General features: G+C 40.5%; 1 pseudogene; it reads right to left on the bottom strand.

Moving 5' to 3' along the window:
- The window catches only part of LOC140895942 (dynein axonemal heavy chain 11-like), a 175,709-nt pseudogene extending 166,112 nt beyond the window's left edge, over positions 1 to 9,597 (bottom strand).
- Between the last annotated feature and the right edge of the window lie 1,783 nt (positions 9,598 to 11,380).

The raw sequence follows: 11,380 nt of genomic DNA on the forward strand, positions 1-11,380 counted from the left end.
TTGATTGATGGCAGTGACTACCAAAAAGGAATTCAAGTATGTGATAAATTCAAGGAATGAAAGACATAGCAATGAAGCTTGCTATGGCTTTGAAGTAAGACACATCACGACTGTATTTACAGCAAAGTCCTGGGGTCTCAAAATACAGTGAAACACATTTATAGTTAACTTATGTGTAGTAAATTTCCACTTAGACCATAGTAAAGTAAAATGAAAGATCCAAATTGTTTCAATACTTTCCTGAATATATTTGATTTTCAAAGTTTAGAATCACTATTGACTCTACAGTTAATAACTTAATCTAAGCTATAACTTGATCTGGATGCCCCTTCTCTTTTTTAAGATGAGCTTTCCTCATTTGGGTATTTAATTGTATTTTAGGAGGGTGGTATTTTATTGTGTTGATTTTTTTTCTGTTGAACACTTTGGTGAGGAAAGGAAGCTATGCAAGCAAAATATCACCATATTGTTATTACAATGTGCAGAATATAGTTCTAGTTATAGCAAACCACTAAAATTACAGTGGTCCTGTTCTGTTTAACACAAGGTTTCTATCAGAGAGTACATATGGAAGGAAAGCCGTCTTCGTGACTATTTTTGGAAGCTCTATTTGAATATGTTCAGAAAAATTAGGCACATTTTTCTGAAATGAATATAATAGATTTTTCACAATTGTAAGTTAGAAACAGAACTTTGTCATTTCCACAGCATATCTGCCTGTTCATCTGCCACAAAGCTCACTCAGCCTCATAAAGCAAACTACAGTCACTCTCATGGACACTAGTCTCATAGTCCATGAAGATTTCTCTGCTTCATTAAGCATATTCAACCTAGAGGGGCATGCTCTGCTGCTGTTATAACTTTGTCAAGCGCAACTAGGATACTCTCCATCCATAAACCTCCTCCCACATTATGCCACACTAATAGTGCTGGATGCCAACCTGAGAAAACTAATCATAGTAACAACACACCACTGGGATCCATTTTCCTTTCCTTCTTTTCTCTACTACTACATAGAGTTTACTATTCTGGAGACTGATAGAGTTGACAGGAATTATGCTATCAGGACAAGATTTCAAACATTATCCCTAACAAATGTCAGCAATGAAAAAAATCTACACACACACACACACAGAGTGAGATTCACCGCCATAGTCACCCACCTGTCTCTTCCCTCAGGCCCAGTCTCTCTCTTTCCTCTTTACCATCACTCACCAGCCTCACAGCAACAAAACTCCCTCTCCTCCCCATCACTTGGCAGAGTCTTATCTTTGTAGGTCTTTGTGTGGCTACTTGTGACAGAGGCAAGAGCTCTTGCTAACTGGGTGTGAGGAAGGAGAGAATGTTCTTGTCCTCCTCTCACAGGCAGGAGAAGTTTCTTCTTCCCCCTCTTCCCACCTCCTCCAATGAACCATATGGGAAATGGGGCTCTTCCTGGTGGTTCAGGCATGGGCTTTCCAGTGGGTAGGCATGTTGTTCCAGATATATACGACTTTTGTGTCTCTCCCCACCAGGTCATACCAGGGATAGGGACCAGGGAAGATAAGATGAGAAGAGATAGGGAAGAAAGAAACAGGAATTAAGCTGCTATTTACTGCTGATCCTGTTTCCATAGCCAAAAAATGGTGAGCAACAGCATATAAAACATGCTCACATATAGTGGGTGGCCTTGGGACCCCTGCTAAGACCAGGCCAAGCATAACTTCCATACTTGTTCCTAGAGTGTTCATCTGCATTTGTACCAGAACAAAGATTCCCTCTACAATCATACAGTAAGAACATAGAAACTGCCATTCCAGAAACTGATTAATGTTTCCACAGACACCTCTTACTGCAGAAGCACTTCAAAGATGTCTGTTCCTCGTCCGAATGAAAATCCATTAAACACAAGATGGGTTATTCACCATAACACCATTTAAATCACTCAGAAAACCCTTTTAAGTTAGAAATTACTCCTACATGTCCAGAACAGCTTAATACAGGTATAAGAGTGAGCTCTGAAAACATATAGCTGATGTACATTACAGGGATCAAGCCCAAAAGCCCTTTCATGTGTCAGAAATCAGAGAAAAGGTTTGAGAGGCAATGGAGGGACACAAAGTGCAGAAAGAGGAAAGGAAAGCAGTCAAAAGGGAAAAAAGTGTCAAAATCCTAATAAGTCCCTCATCACGCTATACATTATTTATATCTTTATTCCCTCACCACCTGGCAGTGTGGTGCTGGGTCATGAGATACCAGGATAATTCCAAGCTTTGCATTTCAGTCCAGTTTTAAAGAACTGTATTACAAATGGATGATCAGTTGGTTTAGCCACTCACAGTAGCAGTGGCTGCTGTTCTGCTCTCACCCCCAGCATCAGCCACCCTCCATCAGCACCTCTGATATGCTTTTTGTTTGTTATGCTTTTTTGTCTCCTTTTTGTTACTTTGCATCCCACTGAGCTGCTCAGTTAACCAGTTCCAACTTGTCAGCTGCCCTGGATTCACTGCATCTGATATGGAATCATCTGAAATGTTAGCAGCACTGTGGTCAACACATGATACCGGATAGCAAAGTTAAGGGGGAAGACACAGGGGGTTGATTAGCTAGCACTAATTGTTCATTGGTATAAGTTATCACACAGCTCTTTCAAAGCAAGCACATTTATTCTTAAAGTGAAAGCACTACAGAGAAAACATTAAAAACAATAAAAGAGCCTACACACAGGATAATCATCTTACCAGTGATCACCCCACAGTGCAGGTACACATGGAGCAGTGATACCATGTGTCATGCCACTGGCTACATAACTCACTGAACTGCCTACGACACAGTCTCTACTATTTATCATTTTATATTTGATGTAATTCTGAGATTTCTCTAGCAACATAGCTAGATGTCAAAGTGACGCCTAATTTGGCAGAATTATATCATGGAATTGGTAGGACATTTTTATTTTATTGACAGGTGGGAATATGAAATTCCCCTTTTGACTGCTACTCTTTGTGCTATCCTCCCTATGATCCTACAGAGGAAAACCATATACTCTGACAGATAAGGCAACTTCCTGCAATGTCCTGGACGAACCTAATTGAATTAAGTTTAAGTATTTTAGGAGCTAATTGTATTAAGAATGAAATTGTTTATGTATTATTGAGGGAGTGTATGTAAAGTCTCTGAAGAGAGACATGACTAATGTAAACCCTGGAAAGTATTATGAGCATCAAAGGACTATTTGAAACAATGTATGCCCTCCAGTTATGCAAGAACTCAGTCTTTTGAAGCTTCACCCTTTGTCTGCTGATCACCTGTTACCTGGGAACAAGATCAGAGCCCCAGATTGTACAAAGAAGTGACTGATAAGGTGGGCGAGGTAATATCTTTTATTGGACCAACTTCTGGTGGTGAGAGAGACAAGCTTTCAAGCGTACACAGAACTCTTCATCAGTCAGAAGTGACTCTCCTATTGAATGGTGTGCTCATTCCGAGCCAAGGCGGTTATGAACTTGCAACCACAGAAAATCCCTTGATGGGGTTTGAAGGACTGGTCACCTGTGTAGTCTTTTATTTTATTTAAAGTGAATTTTGTAATGTAGTATTACACCACTGTGGGTTCGGCTCGGACGGCTACAGTTTCACGCTTAACAGAATGAAAGTCATCTTTGCTACTTTCTTTAGAGTCTCTAGGAACACAAAGACCAAAGGTAGTGACCACACATACATTCACCAGTAAAAAGTCTAGTCTACTTTACAAGTTTTATTAAAGTTACAATTAAAGTTATTATTACCCTATCATATAGAAATGCTATACAGACCTATGCACAAGTTACAAATATAGTTATACTCACATCCTTAACAACAGTATTAGGGTCTGACAGGTCTCTCAGAGCCCTTGTTGGAGTTGGGGTGATCACTGGTAAGCTGATTATCATGTGTATAGCCTCATGTATTGTTTTAATGTTTTCTCTGCAGTGTTTTCACCTTAACAATGAATGTGCCTGCTTAGAAAGGGGCTGGGTGGTAACTTGCACCAATGGGCAATTACCCTGTTTATAGCCTCTGAACAGAAGGTACAGCAGGCCTGCTTGGGCAGTTACTTGCTGGAGAATTCACAGTGTAGGCAGAGAATTGTGCAGCCTGGAAATACCCTGGTCAGAAGGAAATGAGAAGCAGGTCTCTGCCCAAGAGAGGGATGGCTGAGCAGTCGGGAGTCTAGAGTGGATGCCCTTGGTGGACCATGAGGGGGAAAACAGAAGTGCAATCAGAGGCGTGCACAAGGGGGGGACAAGCGGGTGCGCAAATCTCCATGTGTTCCTGCAGCATTGGGATGGAGGAAGCAGCAGGGTGGCAGGGTGCCAGCTGAGCTCCTCCTCTCTCCACCCCTGCAGCTGCAGCCTGCTGCTTCTCCTTCCCTCCTGCTGGAGTCCCAGGTGTTGCCTCTGCCTCCAGCCCCTGACTCACCTCAGTGGGGGTCAACAAAGCAGGCAACAGCGCTGGGACTCCAGCAGCAGAGAAGGAGAAGCAGCAGGCTGCAGCTGTAGGAGTGGGAGGAGGAGGAGGAGGAGCTCAGCTGGCAGCCAGCCATCCTGCTGTTTCCTCCCAGCCGGGGCTGCAGGGACAAGGAGAGAGGGCCGCTGCCTTCTCGCTGGGGGGTGTCCCAAGAAATGGGGCACGGGGGGTCACGTGCACCTTTCATTTGTGTGTGTTTAATGTGCCCCGTCAAAAGTATTTACATTTAAATTCCTGCGCACGCCCCTGGATTCAGTTGCCCTGAACAGTGACATATATGTCAAGGCAAAACTTGCTGCACCAGATGTCAATTTCAGTACTTTTAAGGGAGAAACCCAGAATGATGGTGGGAAAGGTAGGGGACGAGAACCACCCATCCAATACAAAGTGTGACCAAACAGTTACAATCCAGCTATCACCACCCAACAGAGCTCGGTGTATTCAGCAAGATGGATTCCACCCCAAACCACTCCTCAAAGAGGGCATTATCCTGACAGACCCCCAGCTTCCATAAATCAGCATAGCTTCACTGAAGTTAAATACTATTTTTTTTCTCCATACTGTTGTCCTTTAGGTCACAATTGAAAGCCCTGAGGGCTACAGATTGGACACCCTGGGTTTACGGTTAATTAGAAACACATTGTCAATGTGATCTAGCAGGAGCAGAAGAACAAGAAATATTTAATCCAATAGCATTAGGAAGATTTCTGTTCTCATATTTATTTCTATGTATGTAAATTCATGTCTGTACCTGCCTAACCTATCCTCCTCAGGATTTCCTTGTAAATAAAACAAATACATGTTTAAACTGGAGATATAACATGACAGTTTTGAAATAATAAAGCTCCATAAATGGAAGGGAAACAGACACCTAGTTTTAGGCCCAAACTTTAACATTCATTAAAAAACAAAATAATTAGAAAACCCACTATGAATAGACAAGTATTTCATGCATTTTTCTCTCACGCCAAACATTATACTAAATGTTTGAGACATAAAGGGATACCACCTATAAAATATCATTAGTGATGTGCCAAATCCTTGCATCTTTATTTATTTAGGAGTTCACCTGAGTAAGGATTGAATAAAAAAGTATGGACTACAAGGCTTGGCCCCATTATTTGTATGACAAACAGTACAGGCATTTTGCAGTCATGTAAGCAGAGGTAGTCCTTGACCTGAACAGGTGACTGTCTAGAATGAAATTGACCCATCTAGACTTAATTGCTGGACCTTGAATCACCAAAGACAAAAAACAGCAGACATTTAAAAGAAAGAATCCTGCTCAAATATTTTTCTTACTGTATTTTAGATTAGATGATCTGGCCACAATTCAGCATAGCATTTAGTACATGCTTCATCACACTAAAGCCAGGGAGCATAAGCACATGCCTAATGTTAAGCATGAGCTTCAGTTCTTTGCTGAGTAGGGTGGCAGTGCTGAGTGAATGTCTAACGTCAGTAGTGCTCTGGCAATGCCACGCTAAGACAACATGCCAGGCAGTTGAACAAGTGGGTCAGCAGCGTATGAAAATGCACCTACGTTCTGAAATGAACCCCATCAATCTGTTTCCATTGTCTAGTCTGAGCGACTTGCAAAAAAGGAAAGAAACAGCATAAATAGGGACAAATAAATAATTTTATTGTTCTCTAGTGAGAGCACATGAGAATGTTCTTTTCCAAATGAGATAATAGGATAGTATAGACCAGTCATATTGGTGACATAAGTATGTCATCCACACATAGGGCAGGAGCAACAAGGGTAGGCTAATGAACATTCTGTCACTGACAAGATCCCAGTCTTCAGCTGTGTCAGCCTCCCTATTCATTTATTCTTGAACCTTGCCGGAGGACAAAAGCCACTTTTGCTAAATTTAACTTGCATTTGTCACTTGGATTTGTGTCTAATGGGGGCTACAAAGGGCTTAACAAATTAATTAAAACTTAAGCTAGCATGTAATAAAATCCAGGTCACTAAAGGAGGAAGACCAGAGCTGAAATGGACAGTACTGTAATATGTGCCATGTTATTATTGAGCAAATCAGTTAAACTAAAATTAAATTTCCTACTATATAAATCAACATATAATCTATTTAAAAGAAAGAAACAGAAAGCACTGTACTGCCTTTGCTTATTGCTGCAGCAAGCAAAGGCATTAGCCAGATGTTGAAACCTCCAGGCATCAAACAACAGTAATCATTATAGCCTTCAATCACCCCATTTAAAATTTACAATAAGCTAAGCAGAAAGCCATTATTTCCACCTTCAGTATAAAGTTTTCCTCAGGCTGCAAACGGAGTTCTGCAATGGACGGATGCACCATCTGTTCCAACTTCAGATCCCTTTTCCATGGAACTTCCAGCAATGGGAACAAGTCATTGAGAGATCCAGGAATATAGGGATATCATTAGTTACTATCTTAGGAAGATTAAAATCCCTGAAGGCTCTCAAAACCCCCAAAAAGACTGACACTATAATTAAATGAAATAACAACAAACCATAATATGAGGCATAAAATTAACAAACATTATGAATTAATCATACTTAGACAATTACAATCCACATGGCTAGTTAAACTCAAGCTGCTACCTGTAGTGACATGGACTGGATACCGTATACTCAATGTCAGTGCATTTTTCCCAGAATATAATTACTTAATTTTGTGAATGAGAAAATGGTGTGTAAAAGCCAATGCTTTCATGTCTTATTGTTCTCTTCAATATCTTGTCTTAGACAAAATGCATGAATGTCTGTTCCATGGTGTGATATTACCTTTGGACAGGTACAGATATTCAATTCACATTCACACACACACCACTAAGAGAGATTGAGGAGGCATTGTTCAGATGAAATCCAGATTAGGTTTAAACTAGGGTTATGTTCTGTGGCTCTTGAATTTTGCAAACCATACTCTACATTTGCCTCCAAATGGTGTAAAATTTATGACATCAGCGATTCATGTGAGATTTCCATCATTTCGAGTCATAGCCAAACTGGATCCTGTCAATGCGCCTTTCTAGTTTTGGATCCAGTATGGGTTTGGATTTGAGAATTCCAGTATGACATTCTCCCTACCCCTTAAAGGGGTACAGTTCAGGGCCCTCTCTGGTGCATACAGCACACCTTTCCCAATGTCATTGTAAACTATAAAAACTGTGATACCACAATTTCCTGATAAAGGGCCAAGTAAACCTCTTAACATTTTAGATTTATGTTGAACCTACAAGGAATTCCTGGTTAACAATCAATCTTTCAATGTACCATTCTGAAAGTTCCAATTGTTCAGCTAGTCATCCAGATGATTTCTCTAAAACAGTTTAAAGGAAAGATGGGCAGAGCAACAAAACTGAACTTTTTCTTTTGCCTCTTCCCTAAATAGAATCAAAACCAAAATTTACTGAGGTTCGGAATAGGAAACCACTCATGTTCCCTGAAGTATCTCTGTTCATCAGAGAGGAGAGTGGTCTGCCTGTCTGCCCTAGGCTAGATCATCACACTGGAATGAGGAAGGGGGATGCTCTCAAAGATAACCTATGTATCAAAGGATGGTAGGATTCGCTTCCCACCCACCGAACATTACCTGCCACCAGGATTACAGACACAACAGGTAGAGGAGAATCAGCAAATTTATGGGTGTTTATTGCTGGTCTAAGTAATCCTATGCAATTATGAACTTTTGGGGATTATTTTACATGCAATAAAATAAATGTTTACAGGAATATACTTTCAAACAAAAATAGTAAGAAAGTTAAACTCTGGGAAGCTTTGTTAAACTCTGGGGAGCTAGGTAGTCTTTGGATAAGTCAGGAACTGGAAATTACACATAGATCAAGACATTTTACGACAGTTTTTCTCTAATTAAAATCTCCACTCAATAATCTCATAATAGCACAATTCTACTAACCTTCAGGTCTGCTTCGGTCCTCTTGTTTCAGTTATCCAGCCTGAGACACTAGTCAAAGAGATCCTAAAAAATCAGAAACCAAGCTGTATCAAATAAACCCCTGATTTTTGCAATTAAACTAAAAGTTACTAAATAAACTTAAATAATTGTTTAAAATAAGAAGACATTTGTTATTACAAGCATTTTGGCACTTAACACAACAAGAACTATGCAATCAGCCACAAAATACTATACAGACATACTCAAATCAAGACATGCCTGTTGTTTTTCTAGTGACCAGATACAAATACACCAACATTTTAACTTCCCTCCCTTGGAGCCTATTATTTAGACATTATTTCTCTTTGGGATCTATACACCGATTTACTTTAATTATTCCTAAAATATGACACCCACTCCATTATGTGTAGGCTTGATAGAATTCGACTTTTATTATAATTTTGACAGGTTACATCGATTTTAAAGTTTTTTCATTTTTAATTATTTAAATTTTCACAACATTATGGGTTTTAAGCATTTTTTCCAATTTTTATCAATTTAAATTTTCACAATGGCCTGAAATTATAGACAACTGGAGGGCTGGTCATTCAGTCATTCCATGACAGTTGATGCTAAGATTCAAAAAGTTAAAGCTCATAATCATCAAAACACAAATTGTCAATATCACATGTCAAAATATAAGCTCTAATAAGTTCTCAAGCAGCATCTATCTGTAAATTTCAATTATTATAGACAAACATTTTTTCATCAGCTTGAGTGTATACAGTAAAATCAAAGTTTTACTAAAATTTACCAATACAAAATCTCATCCTTTTGTGCCTAATTATGTGACTCCACAGAGGACAGAAGCAGTCAGTTTCCTTTCTGGACAGTTGTGACCTGAATATATTTGAAAGTTGCACTGTATTGTCATAATCAAACCTATTTCTGGGCAAAAGGGAATGGCTTTTGAACATAACTGGAGTTTTCTGGCTGTCAATGAAGACCTGTCCATGACTACAACAACCTGTAAATGCACACGTCTGTTTCTCTTAACGTAAGGTATAAATTCCATTTAAGAATGGCAGAGGGCATTCCAGCCAGTGCATTTCAAGGTGATTACTAATGCACATTTTGAATGGTTAAAGTCACTCAGCCTTCAGCCTCATGTTTTATAATACCAACTGAGAAGTTTTATACTCACCTTGAAATCCAGCGCCTGTCATATTTTATTGCTTAATTAAAATAATGTAATCAAAAACCGCAGAGAACAAATGTTGACTGAAAAGATTATGTTAATCTTACATGTATCTGGTATTCACATATTACTCTGAGCAGGATAATATGACTAATGTGTTAATAAAATGAAACATATCCGACTATCTTGTCAAATGGTATCATCATCTCAATATTTACATGCATTTGTGATTAAAGGGATATACTCTGTTGAAAAGGAATAAACACTTATGATTAAACTTGTCCAAGTTGCTGCTCTCACCCAATCATTAAACAACTCTACGTGCATTAGAAACTCTATCTTGTAAACTCTCCCAGTCCACTGAGCAAGGAAACTAACTCTTCTGTTACTGGGATTTGGTGGAGTAAGGGGGTTGGACGCTTTGGGGAGGAAAAAAAGCAAGTGGATGTATTGTTTCTTGACTTTAGCAAAGCTTTTGACACGGTCTCCCACAGTATTCTTGTCAGCAAGTTAAAGAAGTATGGGCTGGATGAATGCACTATAAGGTGGGTAGAAAGTTGGCTAGATTGTCGGGCTCAACGGGTAGTGATCAATGGCTCCATGTCTAGTTGGCAGCCGGTGTCAAGTGGAGTGCCCCAGGGGTCGGTCCTGGGGCTGGTTTTGTTCAATATCTTCATAAATGATCTGGAGGATGGTGTGGATTGCACTCTCAGCAAATTTGCGGATGATACTAAACTGGGAGGAGTGGTAGATACGCTGGAGGGCAGGGATAGGATACAGAGGGACCTAGACAAATTGGAGGATTGGGCCAATAGAAATCTGATGAGGTTCAATAAGGATAAGTGCAGGGTCCTGCACTTAGGACGGAAGAACCCAATGCACCTCTACAGACTAGGAACCGAATGGCTAGGCAGTTCTGCAGAAAAGGACGTAGGGGTGACAGTGGACGAGAAGCTGGATATGAGTCAGCAGTGTGCCCTTGTTGCCAAGAAGGCCAATGGCATTTTGGGATGTATAAGTAGGGGCACAGCGAGCAGATCGAGGGACATGATCGTTCCCCTCTATTCGACATTAGTGAGGCCTCATCTGGAGTACTGTGTCCAGTTTTGGGCCCCACACTACAAGAAGGATGTGGATAAATTGGAGAGAGTCCAGCGAAGGGCAACAAAAATGATTAGGGGTCTGGAACACATGACTTATGAGGAGAGGCTGAGGGAGCTGGGATTGTTTAGCCTGCAGAAGAGAAGAATGAGGGGGGATTTGATAGCTGCTTTCAACTACCTGAAAGGGGGTTCCAAAGAGGATGGCTCTAGACTGTTCTCAATGGTAGCAGATGACAGAATGAGGAGTAATGGTCTCAAGTTGCAGTGGGGGAGGTTTAGATTGGATATTAGGAAACACTTTTTCACTAAGAGGGTGGTGAAACACTGGAATGCGTTACCTAGGGAGGTGGTAGAATCTCCTTCCTTAGAAGTTTCTAAGGTCAGGCTTGACAAAGCTCTGGCTGGGATGATTTAATTGGCGATTGGTCCTGCTTTGAGCAGGGGGTTGGACTAGATGACCTCCTGAGGTCCCTTCCAACCCTGATATTCTATGATTCTATGAAAAGGAAGAAGAGCCCAACAGGCCAACCCAAAGCCAGGAATCAGGAAATAAATAATAAATCACACTGCCGATACCTTATAGCCATAGAGCCAAATTCAAACCTGCAGTAAACAAGCACCACTCCAGTGACTTCAGAGGAGACGCATCTGATTACACATCTGAATTTGGCCTCTGCTCTCTGGGCAAGGAATCCTCCACCAGGATTG

Source organism: Lepidochelys kempii, chromosome 11, assembly GCF_965140285.1.
Source record: "Lepidochelys kempii isolate rLepKem1 chromosome 11, rLepKem1.hap1, whole genome shotgun sequence".
Lineage (NCBI taxonomy): Eukaryota > Metazoa > Chordata > Testudines > Cheloniidae > Lepidochelys > Lepidochelys kempii.